At 40.6% G+C, this 26,693-nt stretch overlaps 2 pseudogenes; one reads left to right on the top strand and one right to left on the bottom strand.

Annotated features, from left to right (window-relative positions):
* The first annotated feature begins 977 nt into the window (after positions 1–977).
* LOC119917825 lies at positions 978–3,045 on the top strand (annotated as a pseudogene).
* A 770-nt stretch (positions 3,046–3,815) lies between these two features.
* On the bottom strand, positions 3,816–16,547 carry LOC119889961 (annotated as a pseudogene).
* Positions 16,548–26,693: the final 10,146 nt, after the last annotated feature.

Below are 26,693 nucleotides of genomic sequence, written 5' to 3' on the forward strand. Positions count from 1 at the left end.
GAGTAACTTGTGTTTTGTCTTTTCCCCCCTCAGTAATCTGCCTGCCTGCTAGTCTCTGTTTTCCCTTCTGTCTCTCTGCCTCGTTAACCCTGATCCCAGTAACCTGTGTTGCTCCCGCCCTGCTCGTTAGTCACTGTGTATAAATGTCTGGTGTTTCTGTTCATTCCCTGTCCGGTCATTGTCTCATGTTGGTCCTGTCAGATGTCGTGTTTCTACCCGTTGCTACCTTTTTGGATGTTCCTGTACTCATGAGTTCTGTTCATGCCTGTTTGTCGTGCTTGGGATAAATAAACCCTGGAACTCAATCTCAGTCTTGCATTTGGGCTCACTCCTGCTGCACTCACTCAGCAGTCCCTGACAGTTATAATCATTAACATTATGATTATCATTAACACTACTGTAAGTATCTATACCATTTTTCATTCAGTTTATAGCAACATCACCTTTACTGTCTGTACCTCTGTGGATATTGTGTAGTGTCTGTCTCTTTCTTAAAGTGACAGTTCCTTCTGAAACACTTCTACTCATTACAATCATCATGAGTTTGGATCTGCACTAAGTTAATTTTCATGAACTCAGAAAAAACGTTTTCCAGCTGACTAGTAACTAAAACTGTCTGACAAATGTAGTGGAGTAAAAGTACAGTAGATTTGCCTCTGAGATGTAGTGGAGTAGAAGTAAAAAGTTGCATAAAATGGAAATATTCAAGTCAAGTACCTTGAATTTGTACTTCAGTACAGTACTTGTACAAATGTACTTAGTTACTTTCCATTTCCTCTCCTCTCTGTCCATAACTTATATTTCCTTGTTTCCTCCCCTTCAGATCTACAGTTTAAAGACAGGTGTAACCAACCTGTGGTGAAGTGCAGGAGCTGACAGACCCCATTCACTGCAGAAACACAAGCTGTTTGGATCAGAGGTCAAACTAGTTTGAGTTCCGAGAAAGTAAAACTCAGTCATTGCCACTGAGAGGTGAAATGGCTCAGAAAGGAGTTCAGTTGTACCAGGACGCCTTCTCTGGTTCCATCTGTCTGGATCTACTGAAGGATCCGGTGACTAGTCCCTGTGGACACACTGTATTAAAACCCACTGGGATGAAGAGGAGGAGAAGAAAATCCACAGCTGTCCTCATTGTAGGCGGACCTTCACACCGAGGCCTGTCCTGGTGAAAAACACCATGTTAGCAGTTTTAGTGGAGGAACTAAAGAAGACTGGACTCCAAGCTGCTCCTGCTATGCTGGAAGATGTGGCCTGTGATGGCTGCATTGGGAGAAAACTGAAAGCCCTCAAGTCCTGCCTGGTCTGTCTGGTCTCTTACTGTGAGAAACACCTCCTGCTGATGAAGCAGTGCAGGACAGTGAGAAGATCTTCAACGAGCTGATCCGTCTGATGGAGAAAAGGCGCTCTGATGAAGCAGCAGGTCAGATCCCAGCAGGAAACTGAAGTGAGTCGAGTCAAAGAGCTTCAGGAGATCACTGAGCTGAAGAGGAAAGACGCTGAGCTGAAGCAGCTCTCACACACAGAGGATCACAACCAGTTTCTACACAACTACCCCTCAGTGTCAGCACTCAGTGAATCTACAGACTCATCCAGCATCAACATCCGTCCTCTGCGCTACTTTGAGGATGTGACAGCGGCTGTGTCAGAAGTCAGAGACAAACTACAGGATGCTCTGAGTAAGAAATAGACAAACATCTCACTGACAGTGACTGAAGTGAATGTTTTACTGCCACAACCAGAGCCCAAGACCAGAGCTGAGTTCTTCAAATATTCACGTGAAATCACACTGGATCCACACACAGCAAACACAAATCTGTTATTATCTGAGGGGGAAAAGAAGAGCAACACTAATGTTACTGGGAGATGGAGTGGAGAGGGGGAGGAGTTACTGTAGCAGTCACCTACAAAAATATCAGCAGAGCAGGAAGCAGAAATGAATGTGGATTTAGACAGAATGCTAAATCTTGGGCGTTAGATTGTGACAATAATACTTTTTAGTATTACTTAGTTTTGGCACAACAACAACAATAAAGTCCAAAGTCGCTTCTCAGGTCCTCAGTCCTCCAGAATAGGAATGTACCTGGATCACAGAGCAGGTATTCTGTCCTTCTACAGCATCTCTGAAACCATGACTCTCCTCCACAGAGTCCAGAGTCCATTCACTCAGCCTCTCTATGCTGGACTTTGGCTCCGTTACTCTTCTTGTGGAAACACTACTGAGTTCTGTAGACTGAAATAGTCAGAAGTCATCTAAGGAGCAGAGTGTTAACTTCTGTTTTAATCCTTAAACTTGTTTTGTCTTCATGTTTGTTGCTGAGAGCTGATTGTGAGATCACCTGTCAATCAAACATTATGGGCGTTACTTCATCTTCTCCTCAGTTGTTGTGTAAATGTTTGAGTTTCTTTAGGAGCTCCTTCCTGTGTCTGTTTAGCCATGGAGGCTATCACTGCTCATGATGACTGTTGTTTACCTGAACTGACATTTCTCACTGTAATTATCTTCATCAATAAGGAGATTGTTCATCATTTTCTTTTATATATCTAATATTCTGATCAGTAAAAGAGACAATATTATTGAACTGAGAAATGCAGAAAACAAAGTTACAATGTTAATGAATTGAAAATAATGATTCAGCCATTATGTAAAAGGTGACTGGGACTGGACTTTAGTTTATTTTGAGATATTAAAGCAATATTTCACTAATTAACTACAAGAAAGCAGAGTGATGAGATTGTTCTCAACGTGTAAATAAAGTTCAAGAAAAAATGGTTTGAAAAAATAAATTTACTCACAATCATTTCCAAATCAATGACAGATGGAGTGAAATACTTTTTACATTTTTAAAAACTTTAAAGGCCAGGACCATTTAGTCAGTATTCAGAACAAGAAATCAGAGAAAACTGTTTAATGTTTTGATGGTCAAAAAGTAGGGATTGTGCTCTTCTTGCTAACATCATTTATTTTAATGGGGCTAAAATGGACATTAAATCCATATTGTTCATGTTTCATTACTGTCTCTTTGAAGGGCCTCTTGTCTGCCTTGCACTCCCACCTGAAGCTTACAGTGACCCGTTTGGAAGTCCAACCCTCAACAGATTGAAGAGAGTGGTTGGTTGGAGTAGCTAAGAGATGTAAATGAAGTAACATCTGGACTTAGACATTGCTGTTGTTGTATTGGACTGAAGTTTAAATGAATTGAATTGAAAGTTGGCCCAGAGACACTGCTAGCAAACAATTACATTTCATGCAGCTCTCCACAAAACATGTTGTGAAATTTTTAAATTAATTTCAATTTATTAAGTCAGCTGCAAATTATGTAGGAAGCGCCCATTGGTCTCAATGACAAACAGCTTTAAATAGACTACTCTTAACATGAAACATGAAAATGAACCCACAGAAAGATTCCTATAACTGAAAGGATGACGTGCTTTTCACACTTTATGTATATGATCTTACTAGTTTGAGCACCAGCAAAGGTGACATTTAATAATAAAGCTAACTGCAGTAAGGACAGGTGTGTTGGGTAGCTACAGTGGAAATGAGCAGATGATCTGAAACATTGTAATGCTGAATGTTAGTGATATACAAACTTTCATAACCTGTGTGCTCATTTTAATAATTGTATCATTATATTGTATTATGAGTCAGAAAGTAGCACAGCGCCATGGAAATCAAGGTGATTTCAGCTGTACCCTACAGAGCCGGGGAAATTTTCTTATAAACTTTTTCTGACTCTGAGTAATTCAAAGACAGAGGAGAAGATGAGCTGTATGGACCCGGATCCTCCTATCCTAAAGAAACGAGGAGCAAAGAGTTTATCTTCTGGAAACAACTTTATCCTATCCAAAGACATCAAAAGCTGCAGATGAACAGTTAGAATACATACATAAAATACAACATGAAAAGAAATAGGTGGGATTTATAAGAATAAAAACATATAGAAACAAAGAAATAGACAGTGAATCTTAATCTTCAGGCATAGATAAGAAGAAAGGCAGCTAAAAATACTTCAAGTTTGAATAACTGCCTCAAAGAATATATGGATGTATTACTCCAACAACTTATACCTCAACAAAATCATACTGAACAAAGCAAACTGTGGACACATGACAAACAGAAGAGCCGCTGCAGGCTCTCCACCTGACCAGTGGTGGAAGAGGAAATCAGATCCTTTACTGAAGAAAAGTACTAATACTCATGACTTCAGTAAAATTTCAGAAGTGTTATGGATGGGTGGCGATGGTAAAGTGGATAAGACACATAAATTTGGTGTGGAAGACCAGGGTTCAGTTCCCACTGTGACTCATTCACCAATGTGTCCCTGAGCAAGACATTTAACCCCGTAGTTGCTCCAGTGGGGTGCGACTTACAAATAGATATTTTAAATCGCTTTGAATAAAAGCGGATAAATGTAATGTGCTATCAGGAAAATGTATCAAAAAGAAAAGCATATTGTGTACACATATCTGTGTACACAATCAACAGGTTTCCATGGAGGCACTCCAGACTGGTGTGTCCTATGGCAGATGGGTCGCAGAGTGGAAGGTGGGGCTCGAGAGCATCTGATCACAAGGATGGTCTGGCAACATGGATGGAGAGGCAGACACAGGGTGGAGTAAGAGCTGTGGCTCCTCGATTTCTAAGATTGAGCAGTAAGAACTGGAAGACGAGTCCAGCCGGCTGTGTGTGGATGTGCTTGTAGGGGCACAGGACAAAAAGCAAGAGGATTCATCACCATCAGGCCTTAAGTGGGTCTCTGTTTGGGTTTCAGCAGCTCCACTGTGGCTCCAGTGGCCAGCAGGTGGGACAATTTGGTGGATGTGGCCGTCATGGCTCCCAGGAGCCATTGGCATTTGGACACCATACCGGTATGAGGCAAGGTAGGCTTCGTCGTGATGCACAGATCCGTGGGTATGGACATCCATCAGGTGGTGTATCCCCCGGGTGAGCTCAGATACTCCCTGGTTTAGTGTTCTCATCTGGTTAGAGAGCATACACAGTTTAGTCGTACTATTAAGAGAAAATGTGGTCAATTACAGTACACCTTGTTCTATTCTGCCCAATTTAAATCCCCGCACAGAGATTAGACAAATGAATCAGCTTCTGTCTTTTAGGTTTAATCCGAGACTCATGTCCAGATATCATTTTCTGATGACTTCCCAAAAGAGAACCAAAGCATTTTAAAATCTCCTCTGCAGTAGTGAAATCTAAAGGGACAAAAACTGAGATAACTGACGCAAACAGGAAAGAAAGTAGAGAAAACACGAGCTAGGTTGTCATCAAAATGTGGATTGTACATTATCTTTGGTCCTTTCATTTTTAGGTTGGAGGCTGTACCTTACCTTGTTGTAGAGTTGACTGATGCTCCGTCTGACCTCATCAGCCTGAGTGGAGTCTGGACAAATGAGGAGGAGAAAACATTCGGACTTAGCACACAACTCAGGATTTATCAGCATTAATATGAAACAAGATTTCTTTGTGACTCCAGAGGATGCCAAGTTACACATACAGTATGTGGAAGTACTGCATTTATCCATATATACACTCACCTAAAGGATTATTAGGAACACCTGTTCAATTTCTCATTAATGCCATTATCTAATCAACCAATCACATGGCAGTTGGTCAAGACAATCTCCTGAACTCCAAACTGAATGTCAGAATGGGAAAGAAAGGTGATTTAAGCAATTTTGAGCGTGGCATGGTTGTTGGTGCCAGACGGGCCGGTCTGAGTATTTCACAGTCTGCTCAGTTACTGGGATTTTCACGCACAACCATTTCTAGGGTTTACAAAGAATGGTGTGAAAAGGGAAAAACATCCAGTATGCGGCAGTCCTGTGGGCAAAAATGCCTTGTTGATGCTAGAGGTCAGAGGAGAATGGGCCGACTGATTCAAGCTGATAGAAGAGCAACTTTGACTGAAATAACCAGTCGTTACAACCGAGGTATGCAGCAAAGCATTGGTGAAGCCACAACACGCACAACCTTGAGGCAGATGGGCTACAACATCAGAAGACCCCACCGGGTACCACTCATCTCCACTACAAATAGGAAAAAGAGGCTACAATTTGCAAGAGCTCACCAAAATTGGACAGTTGAAGACTGGAAAAATGTTGCCTGGTCTGATGAGTCTCGATTTCTGTTGAGACATTCAGATGGTAGAGTCAGAATTTGGCGTAAACAGAATGAGAACATGGATCCATCATGCCTTGTTACCACTGTGCAGGCTGGTGGTGGTGGTGTAATGGTGTGGGGGATGTTTTCTTGGCACACTTTAGGCCCCTTAGTGCCAATTGGGCATCGTTTAAATGCCACGGCCTACCTGAGCATTGTTTCTGACCATGTCCATCCCTTTATGGCCACCATGTACCCATCCTCTGATGGCTACTTCCAGCAGGATAATGCACCATGTCACAAAGCTCGAATCATTTCAAATTGGTTTCTTGAACATGACAATGAGTTCACTGTACTAAAATGGCCCCCACAGTCACCAGATCTCAACCCAATAGAGCATCTTTGGGATGTGGTGGAACGGGAGCTTCGTGCCCTGGATGTGCATCCCACAAATCTCCATCAACTGCAAGATGCTATCCTATCAATATGGGCCAACATTTCTAAAGAATGCTTTCAGCACCTTGTTGAATCAATGCCGTTCTGAAGGCGAAAGGGGGTCAAACACAGTATTAGTATGGTGTTCCTAATAATCCTTTAGGTGAGTGTACATGCATGCATGTATGCACAGTGTCTATCAGGGGTGGATATTCATGTGATATTTTGCTGACAAGTGCTGTTGGACCAAACCAAAAAAATCATCAGGAGGTCCATCCTACTCCACAGTTTTTAGAAACACTCTGAGCCCTGAGCAAGCTGTACTGTGTGCTGTTGTGCATCTCTATTGCCAGAGCGCTCATTATAGTAAAGTAAACGAGTCAGACTTTAACTGAACTGCATTGCATATTCATCACAGACTGATCACCAGTGAAAGCTCAGGTCAGATCACCTGTACACTGCTTGTCCTTTAAAGGTTCAGTGTGTAATATTGAGGAGGATCTACTGTCAATAAGGCAATATAATATCCATAACTATACATAATGAACAGTTATGTTTTTATTACCTTAGAATAAGCCATTTCTATCTACATACTCCGCAGGTCCTCTTACATGGAAGTTGCCATGTTGCGCTACCCAACAGACAAACTGCTTTACAGAGCGCGTTTCATCACTACGCTGAATACGTACAAAGAAGAGGGGGAGGAGAAGAAGAAGAAGAAGTAGTAGTAGGAGAGAAGTGAAATTTGGACAAATGGAGGACCACACGTATTATTTAGCACAAGAGCTGACAGAACGTGTCGGCCATCGTAGCTTCTCCTGTGAGCTTGGAAAGGGAGGGGGGAACGGTAACTATGCCACTGGTTGCAATTTGCAAACCTCACCACTAGATGCCACTAAAACTTAACACACTGAACCTTTAACATGTTCTCTGACTCTTTGAACAGCTGGCTGTTATTTCATTCCTCTGCGCTCTTATAATTCCCCAGAAGGAGACAGGTCACCACTGTCGTATCCATCATTTGAGCTACTGAGTTCACCTCAAGCCATCTGGCATTCAGGTGCCCCTCACAGCTGGTGGCAGTTTAGCCTACCTTGGGTGCTGCCCCCTGTACTGGCTCTAGGCCCGGTGTGCTCCGCGTTCAAATGGAACATGTCTCCATGCACTTCGACGTCTACAACCCTGGTGGGAGGTGTGAAGAGGAATGAAGCTGGGGTTAATATAAAACCAAATAAGATGTTTATCAGGTTGAAACTGGGTATACAAAGAAAGATATGAAGTAGAGGAGGGTTGTTTGAGGGGGGGGACCACAGTGTTTAAGAGGAAGGAAAGACACTACCATGCTACTCATAACACTTAGAATGTTGCATATTATGTGATGATAATTACTAATAAAATAAAATATTTATGACATGCACAGAGTATTAATCTAAAAAACTTTACACTGTAATGCAATCCAACACAACCGTTTAAAAAAAGTCTGCTTGTGGGAAATGTATTTCTTCTGTTTGCTGTTGAGACTGAGCCAATGTACTGTATCATAAACTATAGAGGGTGTAACTGAGGGGGGAGAATTATTAGAAACACTGTTTAATATAATGAAATGTAATATAGCACCACCACAAAGTACAGACTCACACTGCACCATCAAACTGAATCAAACAGTGCTGTCAACACCAAATAGATGTTCTATTTAAGGTACATTGTTGTCATATTGCATTGCTTTACTTGTGTTTTATGAACTGAATCTGATGACAGCTTTCACAATACCTGAGACCTGAAGGCTTTTGCTGAGCCCCTGACTCTCCCTCAGCTGAGGTTGAGGCTTGGGTGGCTGTAGGGGATAAGCTCTGCCCACGAAGGCCACGGCGACCCAGGAGGTCCCCCTGGGAGATACGGCGAAGCATTAGGGCCTTTTCACACAGGAATTCATGCTCGGACATGCTCGTCTCACACACACACCCGCACGTGTGTGTGAGACGAGCATGTCCGCCTTTCATGTCTTGCACTTGTCTTGAACTTTTATGTACATGACACGCAGCACAAATTAATGAAGGAGAGACTGACCCTCGGCATTTGTGAGTTTCCAGAAATCATCACTGTTTACTATAGTAATAGTCAGGACATCAACAGGAGGGCAATTGCTTGGCAGAGCATCCCCGCAAAACTGGATGTATCAGGTATAATTTTAACTTAAGTTAAATAGGCTGCCTGTCTGTTCACATGAAAAGCGCCAAGCGACTACGCAGGCAGAGTGTCGCTTCTGTGTGAGAAGACCTTTAAGATCTGCACACAATGTGTCTGATTTGTCAAACCCTGAGGATATGGAAACACATTAAAGCAGGAATGCAATTTGGAAATACTGGAATAACAATTACATGAATAGTGAAATATTTTGAAAGATTGGAATCTTGTTAACTTTGTGTTGAAAACAAATTTAGATGCTACCTGTAACAATACCTTTCCATTGTAAAACGCTTGATGAGCAATGTAGAATATAACCCTTTTTTTTTAAAGGCACTTATGATTACTGTGTCTTTTAGATCTTAATAAGTTTCTGCTAATGATGTCTGGCTGACACGGCTTTGAAAATCGGACACTGCACTTATCAGACATGAAGTGTGGAAAAGATCTGACAATGTGTGGCCGAGGTGATACAGTTACTTATTTGAATCTATAAATACGCTTTTTAATTTTGGAACATCGAAAATCGGCACATGGCCATGGCAACGGCATTTGACAAAACCTCAAAAGCTTTGCAAATTACCACAGCAGGGGGCTTTAAATAAATGGTGAAGGATCTCATATTCAATTCAAAATGGCTTCCTGTTGGGTTTGGGTGTGACACACCCAAACACTGGATGAAGGTTTGTGGGTTGGTCGGCTCAGGTTGAAGCATATTGAATGAAAGTGTTGCGAGTTAGGAATCAGGGGAAAGAGTTTCCTGTCACAGGTTTACCGTTGTGAGAAATGGAACCCTACATTAAGTCAACACCAGTTTTCTGTGTGTGAGAGTATATTTAGTACCTGGTCCTGGCTGCCCTCACGCAGGTTGTAGGTGAGGTGGTTGCCTATGCCTGAGACAAAAACACTGGCATACTCGGGGTAGAGACCCAGCACCTCTTTCAGGTGACGCAGACTGATATACTGAAGGTGAGTGTGTGTCAGCACTTTCACATCAGCATTGGTCTTAATCACCTGGTCTAGTCCAGGCAGGTCAGCCCCAAACAGGTTCCCTTCTTCTAAAATCAAAACAATAACAAAAGTTCTTTCTCCATGGCGTACCACATAAACACCTTAAACATGAGGTTAAAAAAAAGTCACTTGACCACAAGACAAACCTAATGTTGCCAGCACCGTGGTGTCGTTCAGCACCTCCAGAGACCCGGAGCAGACATAGTAGTTGGCATGCAGCACGTCGCCCTGACGGATGAGGTACTCCCCGGGGATGCAGAAGGAGGATTTTATATGGAGGGAGAGTGAGCGCTGGCAGCCACGACTGGCCCCCGCAAAGACCGGCAGCTGGAGGATGTCCCTATTCCGATGCATGGCAATGTCGGCTTGCAGCTCATCAGGGAAGTCGTGCAGGAGCTGGGGATGTGTGACAGATGTAATGAGCTGTGACATTGATTGATAATTAAGGAATGGACTCCAGTTTTTAAATTTCAATAGGATGTCAACTGGCCATGTGCTGTGAAAGATCATTGACAGTTACAGCAGCATATATTGATCATGGACTGTACAATGGCTGTCAGTGCTCAAATGCCATCTAAACATTGCCCTGAAGTTTCTTTAGGGCAGACAGCACAATGTGACATGTCAACAACAATGAAAGGGATTCCTACCTCGTTGACATCTATGCCACTGTTGACAGACCATGTGGTCCGGAAGTACTCCAGCATGCGATTTTTGAGCTGCTCAGGCAGTTGGTGGAGACGGATGAAATCCTTCAGGTCCTTCATGCTTGTGTCGTAGAGAGAACGGCGTGAGTACATACGCTGGATGATGATGTTCACGTTACCGAACACCAGGGTGTACATCAGCGCTGTGTGAGAGAAGGAAACAAACAGCATAAAAGACAATAAATGTTGCTATAAAGGCTGAATATTTATATTTCTAGATATAGTTTTATTCTGAATGCTGTTTATTTTAGGCCACTGGTTCCCAAACGTTTTCAGCTCAAGACCCAAAAGAGAAATCTAGTATCTCCCTGGGACCCAAATTTACAAAAATACTGCTGTATGAATTGCTGTAACATCTACGTTTATAAACAACGGATAAAGGACAAGCCATGAATTAAAAATGCATATAAAATGTTTTTATTTTTTCATAAAAGTAAAGAAAAACAATAATTTTCCTTTCTGTCTCACCCCTTTCTTAACTCCCATCATCCCTCAGCACCAACATGTCTTTTTAAATGATGCCGACCTGAAAATAAGTGGCTGGTTAAAGTTTTCAGCCAGCTGGTCTATACTCTGGGCTCGGTTTTTCAAAGTGTTGTTCTGAGGTCATACCGAGCATTTAGTTTGTTCCTGTATTTGTTTGTCAAGGGATGCTAAAGTCAAAATGCCAGATTCACATAAGTATGTGGTGCCTAATTGAACCAACACATCATCAAGGGCAGTGAAAAATGTCTGAACGTTCCCCAATACTGCAAATGTTTCATTTGGAACATTTGCCTGTGCAATTTATTCGTTTTAAAACTTTCATTACTGAGCACTTCCTCACATTTTACACACTGAGGCATCTCTCTCTTCTGAATGGCTATAATAAAGCCAACTTTAATAAACTTGTCCTTGTACTTTTGTTTGGACATCATAGGATCGACAGTGACAGATTACAGAGTACGCACATAGAAATTCTGTATGAATGTCAGCAGATCAGGTTAGGGAGAGGTGAGAGAGAAAACCTCACTCAGCATCTGAGCTGAACAGACCAGAGCAGCAAAGAAGAATGCTTATTCACATACCTGTATTACATGTTGCAACATTGTTATGCATTTTACTCATTTTGGGTCCTAACCCTAAGTTTGGGAAACATGTTTTTAGGTTATTACAGTTTGAACTGGCAACGAGAAAAAAATGATTTCTCTTTACTTTCAAACTCTTTCTGCTTAAAAATTAAATATAGTTTTATATTGATCACTACCCAATTAACTAGACTTGTTACTGTTTATTTACTTAATGATCCACACAGGGGCCACAGTAATTTACAGCTTTGTTCTGACATGAATAAAAATGAACACAGTAATTATCCTCTGGGTTGTTGCACTAATAATTGCCTAGCTAAAACACTTTAGTTTATTGGTATGTAAAGCCGGCAACAAACAGCCATCCAACCCACTTCCTGCTGAATTGTGCACTGGTGTGCTGAACAGAGGCCCTGTTGCGCCAGAGGGACAGTGTACCCTGGTGTCAGACATACCGCCAACAAACATGGTGCAGATGCAGAAGATCTTCTCAGCAGGGGTGTTGGCACTGATATTGCCAAAGCCCACACTGGTCAGGCTGCTGAGGGAAAATAAAGGGCAGCGTTGTAGGAGCTGTACATCGACGGGCCCCCCGATAGGCCCCCCGTCGTGCTGTTGAAGAAGGGCATTTCCCGCTGTTTGCTCAGTTTAAAGAGCCACCCTTGAAGGAGGAGATGAGACAATGAGACAATAATGGTTCATGTTACTTATGTGTCTGTGTGGTAGATACCTGACCTAAAGGCAACAGTCTATGTTTGGGTCTGTTTGTTTGTGTGTGTCAGAAAGAGATTTTCAGCTGTATCAGGAGTATTAATTATTATTAAGTTATGATCTAACCTCCCTATAGACACATATATACTGACACAAAAGTATACAATCACACACACACAACACATTGCATAGGCGACTGGACCAGCACTGGGTTGCACCAGCTGTGTGTAAGTTCTCTCCTAAGTTAGGGCATGAAGTTGACACTAGATATTTAGTAACTGCTAATTAGTTTGTAACTTGTAGCAGAAAAATGGCTGTTTACCATTAGTGAGTTTAATTCTGTGACATTTTATGATTTACTCCTACGTTGGGGCCTGTGTAACTATTTAGTTGTTACATAGAATTATGTTGTAACTTATCTCTGTGGTGCAACCACTTTTATTCTAGTAATGCATAAATCACAACTTCATATTAATTTATGTTCTAACTAGGTTAAGTTTGAACTTACATACAGCCGCTGCGACAGGCTGTAGATGTTTCATTTTGGGTTTTTATTGTACTCCATGTTTTAACACACAAACAAGACATTTTGTGTTGTTTTCTTGCAGCCATCTTATACATATATATATATATTTAAGACACTCCTCATTCAAGTGCCAGAGTATGGTGTTTGCCACCATCTCATGAGGGGGGACACAATAAATGTCTCCTCGCTGTATTGGTTGAATCTAGTCTGTGGTGTTATTTGTTGGATTTTTCACGTATGGTAACTGAATCAAGTCTGGATAGTCAGCACTGTGCATTTATTTCCTGTCAGAAGGCACAGTGAAAACAATGCACACATGATGGCACATGGTTCTGGTAGTTCTGCTTGAACTGTTACTTCATTTATCCTTTACAGAAAAATCCTTGCAGCATGAAACACCAAACCTGACCTTCATACTTCAACAGCTTCAATCAGACTTACCGTTGTGCCAAGTCTTTTTGTTTGCCATCTCCATGCGTCCAATCACGTACCAGATACAGGCCATCCAGTGTGCCAGCATAGTAAAGACTGACATTAGTAAGATCAGCACCAAGGCGCTGTACTGAGAGTAGCGTTCCAATTTCTGAAACAGGCGTAGGAAATGTAGCAGGCGTATAGTCTTGAGCAGGTGGACGAAGGAGCTCTGAAGAGGAGAGGCAAGTATGGGGGGCATAGTGAGAAAGGAGAAAGAAAGCAAATCCCTCTGCCCTGTTTTGAAACACACTTTGACTGTATATACTTCACAGCAGCCACTTGTTTTGTTCAAACAAATCACAATTTTGGGAGTACTTGTCACACAGACAGGCAGCAGCAGCTTTGTGTAATACAAGGTACGTACTCTCTCTCACCCACTATACATTTCTGGAGTCTGGAAGTTGCTATGTTTTATAAGTCATCAGCTGTTGCAGAGGGCAGTGAAAAAAGACGGGTGAACATATTATCATCTAGTTGTACTCACCACTGGGATGTGCACAGCATACAGCAGGTCAATGGGCAGGGCAGCAACCAGGTCCACAAAGAACCAGGTGGTGACGTAGTGAATGCAAATGGAGCGCGGGTCATACACAACCTTCCCTGACTTGTCCACATAGGTGGTGCAGAAGTTCAGCACAATGTCTGGAAATACAGAGGTTAAAGGTAAGTTTCCCCCCCCGTGATTAAAAGACAAATACAATGAAACAGATCGGAGAACAGTGAGGAGAAATGACAAATGTCTCAAGCTCAGATTCAGTCCTACTGGGTCACTTGCATGTGTTGATGTTTGTCATTCACACTGAAAATATAAAAGAATAACATGGAATAGCAACAGGGTAGTGTACCAGCTTTAGTCATGTTAATGACTTTTTGAAAGCACCACAATATTATTATAATTCAGATCAGTAATTAGTTGTGCTACAGCACAAGAACTTAAAAATCAGGAGGCCATGTCTTTCACAGTAACACCTTTCAACACTCACCTGCAATAAAGAGCAATTCCACTACAATGTCTGTGATGACAGTCAAGGGTGCATCTATAGCGGTGTGATCAGTGGTCGTGAAGCTGACGTTGTAGGGCACGGTGACAGCCAGGTAGAAAGTGCCAAAAAGAATTAGCCAGTCCCACAGGGTTTTCGGCACACTGTAGTGGAGCAGAATAAAGCGCGACTTCGGCGCTGCTGCCACCTCCTGTCTCAGAGGCTTTTCAATAAAGCTCTGTAAGTGAACAGGTAGAGTAAGTGTAAGTGCAACAATATCTTGGAAAAAAACACAAACACATATCTTTTTTATACACACAAACACACACACACACACACAAACATTCTCTTTCATATCAAGCTTACACTAATGAATCTACATAAACACATAAAGCACATTAGAGAAGCTGCATGAATGAATAACCTGATAGGATAGGGTACTGTGAAATATATCATGGCAGTGCCAAGATTTTGCAGAGAGACAAAATAAATCTCTTGTGTTCTGACTGCAGATGATTCAGTAGAGTGGGCAACTCAAGTAAAACAGATGCTACTGGTTATCTATTCCTGACAGCTTCCTATAAAAAGAGGCAGATATTTTAAATGCCCATGGATTAACAATGCAAAATGACAGAGATAGGACTGTTGCCACATCACAAACAACACAGAGATCAGGACTCATCCAAGTGATTAGAAAACACAGCTACAACTGCTCTTCACAATTCATTCACTTACTGCTTCCAACCACATCTCCCAGCATGCTTTAGGCTTTAGCAATGATAAAAGCTTCTTTGAATGTGAGTTTAACTTAGCGTTGTTGAGCTAGGTTCATGTTTACAACCCAGAGAGAAATGGCCTGAAGTGCAGGTGCTGTTGCCATGGTTACCTACAGTTTAATCAAAAACAATCAAACAGTTTCTGAATTATATGATTCTGATTTTCTGAACATGTAAAATATAATCTGCTGTTCTGAATCTGACTCACTATTTGCATCACAAGTTAAAAGTGTCTCCAGACAGCACCATGTTTTCTTTCTCAGCCCTTTGACCTTATTAAAGGTTCAGTGTGTAATATTTCTGAGGATCTAGTAACACAAATGCAATAAGATCCATTGCTACAGAGAATTAACATGTTTCCATTGTCAGTGTTTGTATAAACTTCATTCAATATGTGGTTTAGAATGGACTGTGGTGCAGAAACAGTGACGGTGTTTCACACTCTTGGCTAACATTTTCCACATTATCTGTCAGTGGCCAAGTCGCAATAACATATGGTTTTACTGAATACTTAAGTCATTTCTTAATAAATCAAGGTACAAGGTACAGGGTTGTTTATTTTTCATTATAAAGCACAAGGCTGCTCATCGAAACAAAATCTGTAGTTCCTTCATGCTACACTCACAACATATAATTAAGTGTATATTAAAATATTTTATATAGAGTCTATGATTAAAATGGGGTAACAAAAAAATATATACAGTTATTTATATAGCCTACAATTATACATACAGGTATACACCAAGAACATTCCGCAGGGCATTTTTTAAATTTTCATCTGGGGTGAACGTAAACAACCAGATGATAGCATGGTTTTATCTTCTAATCTACCTAAAGAAACCACATATCTTGACTGATTACTCTCTTTTGTCTCAGAAGACGACAACTTTTGTCCTGTGTCAGCCACTGTAGCTATCCTAAGCTCCTTGAAAGGGGAGGAGGGGGAGCAGTAGACAGCAAGACAGTTGGGTGCAATTCGCAACTTCACCGCTAGATGTCACTAAATCTTACACACTGAACCTTTAAAGTGAAATGCTATGTCAGTGTGCCTTAGTAGCAGCAGCTGATACAGAATCAAAACTGCATCAACAGACAAAAGAGCTACACAGTAAGAGGGTTTGTTTTTTGGTAAGCAGCCCTCAGACGAAGATAAATTCAGGCTCAATATGTTTTTGTGTGTGGCAGAGCATTTCAATAGTATGCAACCTCAGCAGTCTTAAAATAATAAACACAAAGTGCTGTGGAAATGTGCAAATTCTGAAATTATTAACAAATTTCCATAGTAGTAACAACTTTATGAATGCTAATGACATGGCAGGTTTCCCAGTTTGCTCAGCTCTGAGTTAATTAGGCTAACTAACTTAGCTAACGCTAACTTAATTAGCTAACTTATTTCATGTCAGGATAACTCTGAAAGTGCAGTATTATATAGTTTTACTTACCCGAAACCAAACTGTCCATCGGTCAGCCACTTGTTGCATTTTACTTTTCTTGAGAGTGAGTTGAGTTTAGCGTTAATGTTGAGCTATATTCAGTTTTACAAGAGAGAGAGAGAAATTGCCTGAAGTGCAGGTGCAGCTGCTGTTGCTATGGTTACCTACAGTTAAATCTAAATGTTGTCAAACAAACGGATTTTAGTGATTTTATAAAAATATAAAAATGATATATCATATTATCTTATTAGTTTTAGGAAAACTATAAAATTACCCAAATTGCTGGATCTCTTTAACCGAAGCACACTCATTTAGACTATTCTATCATCTCCTATAATATAATAATAATAAGAGTAGGTGGTTTCCCGGGTGTCGGACTGTGAAGATGAAATCATGTTATCATCTGGTTGCTGCTGGTTAAAATTCACCCCAGATGCAAATTCAAAAAATGCACTGCAGAATGTTTTGGTCCATACATGTATGTATATACGTATATAAATAACTATATTTAGGGTTCATACCGCGTAGCGGTAGAACCCTTCTATGTTTGTGTGTTTTAGTTATTATTATTATTTATTGTCTGCCGTGCTGGCTCAAATTCCCGTGAGCTGGAATGAGCTAGAAACATGAAACTTGGGGGAATAACTGGAAATGATGTGCATCAGCTTCCATAGAAATATGAACCCAATCAGACACATGGTGGCGCTATAATTAAGGCCTAAAAATGCAAATTTTGAAAGGCCACGCCCCTTGCACCGTAAGTCCGATTTACTTAAAATTTCTCACACAGGTGCAGCTCAATGTGCTCTACAAAAAGCCTCAAGGATTATTAAGGTCCGCCTGGAGTTTTTTTTCCGCCATTTTGAATTTTTTGAAAATCACATTTTGCTATTAAACTGAATATTTATGCTCCGTGATGTCTGTAATCCTGAGTGGGCTTGTTCCCAGTAAATGTTTTGTTCTTTGCAGTCAGTGCTCTCCTACAAATAAAAGCTGTAGTTGTTTTTTAAGGAAAAGGTCAACTAGTGTATTTGAAGAACTATTGCCCAACACATACAGATAATTCACACATTAAAACAGGATTTTTATGGCCGCTTGCCATAATGCAAACACATTTTTTACATCTCCTCCTAGACCGTAGCTCCAATTGCCACCAAATTTTCTCTGGATCATCATTGGCCTTAGCTTATATAAAGTTGTATAAAGCTTGTTGAAAGCTCCTTTCCTTTTCAAGATATTGACCAATAAACATGTAAAGGGTGTGGCTCAGGACATAAATAGACAAGAATCCGCAAGCGTTTGTCCAATCATCAAAAAACTCACGGTATATGTCCACATGAGTGCCAGAAATATTCCTTGAAAGTTTCATTCAAATCGACCACTAGGTGGCGCTTTAAATGCATCGTAACTGGATGTGGAATGGTACAAATCAAGCTATAGATCAGAAAATGGTTGTCCAGTTGTTACAAATCTTGCAGCATATGTTTTATAACAATGTTGAACCGTACGTGTGAACTTATTTTGAAGGCGATATTGCGAAAAAAGGTATGAACCCGGGAATCGCTGCTTGCGGCTATATTAACGATTGTTTTTGTGTTGACAATCTGCTTTTCTCCATTTGCCGTGAGCTGGAATGAGCTAGAAACATGAAACTTGGCACAGTAACTCAAACAGATGTGCTCGTACTTCCATGGAAATATTACACCAATCGGCCACATGGTGGCGCTGTAATTGAGGCACAAAACTACAGGTTTTGAAAGGCCACCTACTTCTTACCATAAGTCCGATTGACTTGAAATTTCTCACAGAAGTCCAGCTCAATGTACTCTACAAAATACCCCCAGGGTTCATTAAGATCCGCCTACAAAAAACCTCTGCCATTTTAGATTTTTTTATTTTTAACACATTTTTTACATCTCCTCCTACACCCTAGTCAGTGCATTCTTCTTTAGAGCCTCTATAAAACAAGGGTTAAACTTTTTTTCAAAAGTTTGTTTTTTTTTTGACCACAAGTAGAGCTACTGATATTGTTGGACGATATGAGCTAATTGCAATTAAATCCGTATTGGCGATTAAAGATGATTAAAACAGGAAAGACAGATCCTTCACGAATGTCGTGAGTGTAGCATAGTTTTCCCACCAGAGGGCGCTCTGCAACTCCCCTTTTAACAAAACTGCAGGACCACAAAACTAAATAATCAGCTTACCTGAGTCTACCAGAAAGCATGCAGAACAAACGGAGTGTACGTAATCACGATGAGTTGGTCATTTATCACGTAAAAATACATTACTTAAATAATAAGAAAAGTAGCCCTTATCACTTCTCCTCTCGAGAAAACATTCATCACTTGTTAATCCTCTCGTTTTTCATTGCCCTCTCCCGTTTTAGAGCCAGCTGGTGGTGGAGAACTTTTTTCCCATAGCTTTGGATTGAATTAAAGAGTGCTGGTGAATGCTACATTGAAAGTAATTATTACGGCAGATTATGTGTAAGGAAAAATACACATGCTTATTCTGTCACTCTCTCTGTTTACAGGCTGAAAAAGATGCACCTAGCAGCAAAAATTATAGATGTGGAATTGTTTACATGCTCAGTTATTGAGACTGTAATTGTAAGCTTTTTTAACAATGCATTCAGGGATTCTGTAGTGTAGTTTATACAGGAAAGGGGTCTACTATCCAAATCATTTTCAAAATCAAAATATTGATTTATAAATCTGCCCCATAAACCCATATTAGTTATGTTCTAATAACAATAGCTCCATTTCATTCAAGAAGGTCCAAATGCAGACCTCCACTGTCAGGCCACTTCTGCTGCAGACCTCCTCTGTCAGGCCGGTCAGGACAGGAAATACACACAAAAATTACAAAATAAAAGCGTTCGATTTGACAGGAAATGCTTTCAAAATTATAACGTTTAATCACGTAGAGGGGGAGGGTTTTTGTCGTTGATTTATATTTTATAATTTAGTCAACATTGTAATGGGAAACTAGCAGGCTAATTCCTCAAATATAGCGTATTGATTTGATTTGAGCCTATTCTACTTAGCACTTATTGTGCCAATGTAGCAGCAAAGCCGACTGTATATCACTTATATATACACTCACCTAAAGGATTATTAGGAACACCTGTTCAATTTCTCCTTAATGCATTATCTAATCAACCAATCACATGGCAGTTGCTTCAATGCATTTAGGGGTGTGGTCCTGGTCAAGACAATCTCCTGAACTCCAAACTGAATGTCAGAATGGGAAAGAAAGGTGATTTAAGCAATTTTGAGCGTGGCATGGTTGTTGGTGCCAGACGGGCCGGTCTGAGTATTTCACAATCTGCTCAGTTACTGGGATTTTCACGCACAACCATTTCTAGGGTTTACAAAGAATGGTGTGAAAAGGGAAAACATCCAGTATGCGGCAGTCCTGTGGGCGAAAATGCCTTGTTGATGCTAAAGGTCAGAGGAGAATGGGCCGACTGATTCAAGCTGATAGAAGAGCAACTTTGACTGAAATAACCAGTAGTTACAACTGAGGTATGCAGCAAAGCATTTGTGAAGCCACAACACGCACAACCTTGAGGCGGATGGGTTACAACATCAGAAGACCCCACCGGGTACTACTCATCTCCACTACAAATAGGAAAAAGAGGCTACAATTTGCAAGAGCTCACCAAAATTGGACAGTTGAAGACTGGAAAAATGTTGCCTGGTCTGATGAGTCTCGATTTCTGTTGAGACATTCAGATGGTAGAGTCAGAATTTGGCGTAAACAGAATGAGAACATGGATCCATCATGCCTTGTTACCACTGTGCAGGCTGATGGTGGTGGTGTTATGGTGTGGGGATGTTTTCTTGGCACACTTTAGGCCCCTTAGTGCCAATTGGGCATCGTTTAAATGCCACGGCCTACCTGAGCATTGTTTCTGACCATGTCCATCCCTTTATGGCCACCATGTACCCATCCTCTGATGGCTACTTCCAGCAGGATAATGCACCATGTCACAAAGCTCGAATCATTTCAAATTGGTTTCTTGAACATGACAATGAGTTCACTGTACTAAAATGGCCCCCACAGTCACCAGATCTCAACCCAATAGAGCATCTTTGGGATGTGGTGGAACGGGAGCTTCGTGCCCTGGATGTGCATCCCACAAATCTCCATCAACTGCAAGATGCTATCCTATCAATATGGGCCAACATTTCTAAAGAATGCTTTCAGCACCTTGTTGAATCAATGCCGTTCTGAAGGCGAAAGGGGGTCAAACACAGTATTAGTATGGTGTTCTTAATAATCCTTTAGGTGAGTGTAAATGTAATGTAATTGCTCATTACATACATTTGGATGACATACTTTGAGTATGGTAATCATTTGATGACTTAATTAATATTAATGTTTATTTGGGATGAATTCATTTAAAATGATGAAAGAATCTACAGAAAAACTATAATGCTACTATAGTGCCAACTCATACCACTAATGTCAAGCATATGAAGCTTCTTTCCAAACCTCAAACTTCAGCTTCTTCAGATGCATTTTAATTTTGAGCTCCCTCATCTCAGGGCTAAGGTCCTGTGCCTGCCCATATGCCCTCAGTGCTTCTGCCTCTTGAAAATATTTCTGCTTCTTGTCTTTCCCTAATGTGGACCACTTGCCCTTAATATCGTTCATTGTGCCTAAGGGAAAAAATAGATGCACAGAAACTTAACTTTGGAGTCTGCATCTCTTTTTTTAAAGTAAATTCATACAAAGACAATCTGTCCAACACGCTGGTTCACACTTGGGTTGTGAACCCCATTACATTGTAACAAGCCTGTACAACAGGCTTCAATAGACACAGAACTCTTACACTGATGTATGAAATTCTTCAAATACTATACTACAAATTCGTTTCACAACCCCTGATGTAAACAGGACCGCTACGTACAACAACAACAGAAGCAGCTTTGGACTTTTGTAGTTACCAATCCAGTTCTGAAAAGAGAAAACTAATATAACACCACATGTTAATAAAAACACTGCATTTATACCAGCAATACAGCAGAATGATATATTTATTTGATTTATTTGAGTGTTAGTGTGGCACTTAGGTAAATCTTACTTCATACCATACGGTCTTTCTCAAACACATTAATGCTTCTTGATTAGCAACTGTAAGGCTTACCTTTATGGGCCATCTTCAACCTGAAATATAAACAGAGAAAAAACTTGCACAAGACAGATTTGTAAACAGACTCTCTATGCAGCTTGGCCCAAAACCTAATTTGGATAGTTGCATGATAAGTAATAAAACAAACTTGCCACACAAGACACAACTGGTAAGTGATGCTGTAAAAGGAGACGTAAAAAATGAGGTGGGCCTAAAGAAATATTACACACACACGCACACACACACACACACACACACACACACACACACACACTTGTGGCTTTGGTATTTATTTTCAAGTTCTATGTTGAGGACAGCAATGCATGTTTATGTTAGCCTACCTCACTGCTCACTTACAAATATACAACTGAGACACCACAGCCCTAATATCACCACATACAGCTAAGGTATTTCTAATAAATTGGCAGGATTCCTCTTTTGTATGAATATGAATATGATTGTAAGCTTCTAACACTCACAGGTGACAGGTGCAGCCCGATTGAGCTTGCTCCTCATGAACTTATTTTACGTTGTAGTCAAGATCCCAAGGTTTTCAAAGAGACCAAACATGTCAGGTTGAATTAGTAATGTAACGTTATTTAAAATGATTCTCTGGACTTTTCCATTGCATGTAGCCTAACGTTAATGCTACCGGCGCAGCCATAAAGTTTGGGTTTGAATATTTTACAATCTTACATTGTGGAAAATGTCATTTTTACAGGCTAACTTGAAGCTAATTTAATTTACCTGTTATAAGCTGTCACGTAAAACATGCTAATAATTAGTAATGCTAACGTAAGCATACATGCTAATAATGTAAAGCAAACACAATAGCAAAACCGTTATTTCTTGTCAACACTCATGTCACACAACCTTAAAACTATTTTTTCTGTATTACTTTCGCATATTGGCTAATTAATCACCGTTAAAATGTTCACCTTTTAAATGGTCTTACTTGAAAATATCCCGTTAACCAGCAGACTTCCGGTCAGCGGTGAGCTGGATTCCTGTTGGACAGGATCTGGAGTCTTCTCTTCTATTAGTATCGGTGATTAACCATGTGAATGGATGATAACGACCTTCTAAACCTACCAGTAGGTGCAGTAGGGCGCTTCTGACCCTTATCTATGGGGCTGATAACCACTGATAACGCCCATTCATCGAGTGATAACATTCAAGTGGGTGACGTCGTTCGCTCTCTGGACGCTTCCCTCTTGACTGCCGGTTGTTCTGGGCTCTTCAACGGCACTTCAGCACGTGCCCGGCGTGCCCCTCTCCTGGCAAGGCCCTAGAATTTGACCAGCACAACAAAGTCTTTGTTTCGCTTGAAGCTACACACGCGAAGTGCTGCGACATCGATTTGTCCCTCAGTTCCGGCAACTTTACTTGTTTTATTTTCTTTCTTTTGTTGTGTTAAAAGTTATCAGTCCATTAAGTTACACTAGTCTAATTCAAGACGACCAAGTTCCCTTTTAAGCTTGTCGAGCTAACTTCACCGAGGTCAGACCAAGTCACGTGGTCTCGCCAACGGCAACCAAAGACACCTGAAGAACAGCCGATTTCCCGGCGGAGGACGGCCAACCCTTGAGGGTTTTTCTTCAATCAGACACGAAGAACCCCGGAGAATTCCCTAGCAAAAAGCCAGGAATCGGGCAGCTAGCGTGGGCCGCCGACCTACCATAAGACCAAAACGAAGCATTCTGTGGTCAGGGATGTCCCATAGTGTTAATATTGTCTTTTTATCTCCTAAACTCATAGCTTACTTTCATTAGTTCTGTAGCTCTGCCGTATGAGTCAAGTCCTCCCACAATCGAACCGCCATTCTCACTGTTTAGCCATTTTTTAATTCTCTTATGTATTTAACCACCTTTTTATATCACCTTAGTTAGTTAATAAATTCTCTGTAACCAAGGAATTGTGTGTATTGCCTACTTCTTAGTCCCTGCCAAGAGAATTTACCCTTTTAGATATGAGACTGACTGATGATTTAAGATAATTGAGCGATTATTAACTAACTAATCACTGGTGAATAATTGTATAATTATTAAAAGCTACCTACAGGTCTGGAGACTCTAGGTTAATAACAACTCCGGTGTTGCCCCTGCGAAAGGAGAGCTTTTTATGGATTAATATTTTCTGAATATTAAAATTCATAATTGGGTATTAATTCTCATACATTTATTAAAATTCATACATAGTTTAGACATGTTACATTATATTTTAATGTATTTTTTCAATTTGCCTATGTTGCTTTTAAACTTTTTTATATTTCCCTGTTGCTTTTATGTAAAGCACTTTGAATTACCTTGTTGTTGAAATGTCTATACAAATAAACTTGCCTTGCCTTGCCTCAAGTTTGCTGTTGTATTGCTCGGGTAAAATAATGCAGAGGAGTTGCTGGGCAGGGTGACAAAACAATCCTCCACGTCCATTTATTCGTGTGTTTGTAATCTGCTAAGCTAACCAAATGACCTGTTTTTCCAAAGAGTTTAATTTATCTGGCCATCTGTCCCATTTGACTAACACCATGTCCCGGCCTTGTCTTTTCTTTCTATATAAAATCTTTTCTATTTTAAATGTTTTGTTTTTATATATAATAACTTTTTGCATCTCTTGCTCATAAAATGTTCCCTGTAATATTCATATTCGTCATAGTCTTTTAACCTGTAAACAGGAGGGTCCCTTGACACATATTCCTTTACAGTGAAATATTCATCAGCATAATTTTGCTCATAACATTTTTTAAAAGGGCCGCATAGTTTTGAAATTCTTACAGTATCGCCCGCCTTATATTTAAAACGAATTACTCTTTTATCTTTTGTTTTATACAAATTGTTAAATACGATATCTTCATTGTCTTTTGTTGAATCAATCGGTTTCATTTTAATATTACGATGATAACTATGATTGTAGGAGGTGACTAAATCCTGCTATATATCTATGTATTGTTTAGAATTATTGGCTTGTAAATAAGGCCACATTTTAGATTTCAGATCTAGCTGGAATTGCCAGTCTATTGAATTCACTAAAACCTTGTTTCTCTTGCACTGGAGCCGTCTTTTTAGAGTATAGGCATCTTGCTTCATGAGCCAGTTTTCTACGTCTGAATCTGCGCACCGAACTCCAGTAGTGTCAAATATGGCCTTTTTAAGTTTTTGCTTGCCTCCGTCCAAAAACAAAACACATGCCCCATATGAAAATCATTATTGTTCACAGGAAAAACATTTGCTGCATCCAGTAGAGTAGATTTCACATCTGCAAATTTATCTGCAGTCATTTGCACCATGGTACGCCATCCAGAGGTCATTCCTCTAACACATTCTGTCTGTTTGTCAAATTTAGAACAACATAGTATCCTATCTATGTCACATATCGCATTGTTAACAGCTTCACAGTGCTCTCATCTTATACACGATGTATCTCTTTTTGACATAGTTTAGTAGACTAGACACATTCCCCATTGTTTTTAGTGTTGTTCCCCCTTCCAGATGTCCAGAGATTCCTTAACTACAGTGCTCACACTGTCCACCACTCTAACTAACCGCTTAAGCGAAGCAATGAGAAAAGGGTTCCTCAGCCAAATCTGTAGAGCACCTGCTGCAATGTCTCGAATACTGCACTCACACGTTGGTACCAACCAAGACCACGTAGGATGTGCATTTGAGCATCAGCGAAAATTTTCTTAAAAGCTTCTGAGTAATTTCCCCCTTATGTCCTTTAATATAAAAGAAGGGCAGCGTGTCAATGCACGTGTGAGGTTGTTTTCTGCTCCATTCATCTGTATAAGTGCAATACACACATGTTTGTTTAGCTTTTTGCTGCAGTATGTTACCTGTATAATACTGCTAGCAGTAGTGTTAGGAGACGTGTCCTTGTCGCAACAGTCCAGAGTGTCCAAACATGCACCCTTAAACGGCTTGACCCTGCTCTTGTCGTCTTCTGATTTTTCTTCAGGAATGAGAAATGTTAAATTTCTTTTTCACAGTTCTTTGCCATGGTCATCCACCCATGAGTTATCGACGACGTCTTCCTGGAGTAATGGAAAATGTTTAGGGGTGCTTCATAGACCCTCACCTGCTGCACATGTCCTGGTACCTGTACAAAACATTTTAATTGGAACAATGTCAATGTTGGCCCCATCATGGAGGTCTTTGAGGTTGTCTACAGTATTGTTTGTTGTTCATCTTCCTTGTCTTCAGGACTAAAAAGTTTTCTTTTGATCCCTACATATCTAACATAAGGTGTATACCATCTGAATAATTTATCAATGTGTGAGAAGACTTCAAGGCTCTCTTGTATAAAGATGAACTGTTCCATGCTCGAACAAGAATCCTGCCCTCATTCAAACTGAGGAGCCCAAGCATTTCGGTCCAGAAAATCAGCCAATGTTGTTGAGGGAGTCTTCTTTCTAGGAGCCATACTCATTGCAACAGGATCTATAATTATACGTCGTTTTGGAGTCATTACACCCAATTGATTACCTGTGACGGCCATGATTGTGATGCTGCAAAGATGGCGCTGTTGTTCTGCACAAAGATAGCTTTGTCCGATGTGGATTCACCCAAAAATCGTTCAGTCACCCTGTTCCACGCTCTCAGTCAGATGTAAGTCAAAAACTAGCCCGCTATGTATACAACTGACTGCTAAAGCCACTTCCAAACATCCGCTTTTAGAGGATAACACTGGACATCCCCCTTCCACATATCCCCCTTTTCACACCTGTCCATCCATCCATCCATCGTCATCCGCTTATCCTGCTCACAGGGTCGCGGGGTTCTGTGGTGATTTACTTTAGTTATTTTGTTTATCATATACACCTGCAGCTCCTTGTCAAATGTGTGCAATAAGCACATTTTAATTAGTTGACACATTATTAGACACAAATGTTAGGCCCTACTGTATTTACCTGTAGTGTTTCCATTAAGTATCGCAGTACATTAGCCTGTATGGCCATGAGATATTGATTTATAGCTAAACTTCAGCTAACTGATTACATTAGCTCAGCTCATGAGTCATGCATGTTAGCAAGTATAGGCCAGTATTTGCCTTTTGTCACACAAGCCAGAAGCTGGGAGGGGCTGCTGCCTGTCTGTCTGTGTGTTGTGCTGCTGCAGGGAGAAGCGGAGCAAGC

The sequence above is a fragment of the Micropterus salmoides genome, unplaced genomic scaffold, assembly GCF_014851395.1.
Source record: "Micropterus salmoides isolate LMB-PRFRI ecotype aquatic unplaced genomic scaffold, ASM1485139v1 Ms_hic_scaffold_10, whole genome shotgun sequence".
NCBI classification, from domain to species: Eukaryota; Metazoa; Chordata; class Actinopteri; order Centrarchiformes; family Centrarchidae; genus Micropterus; species Micropterus salmoides.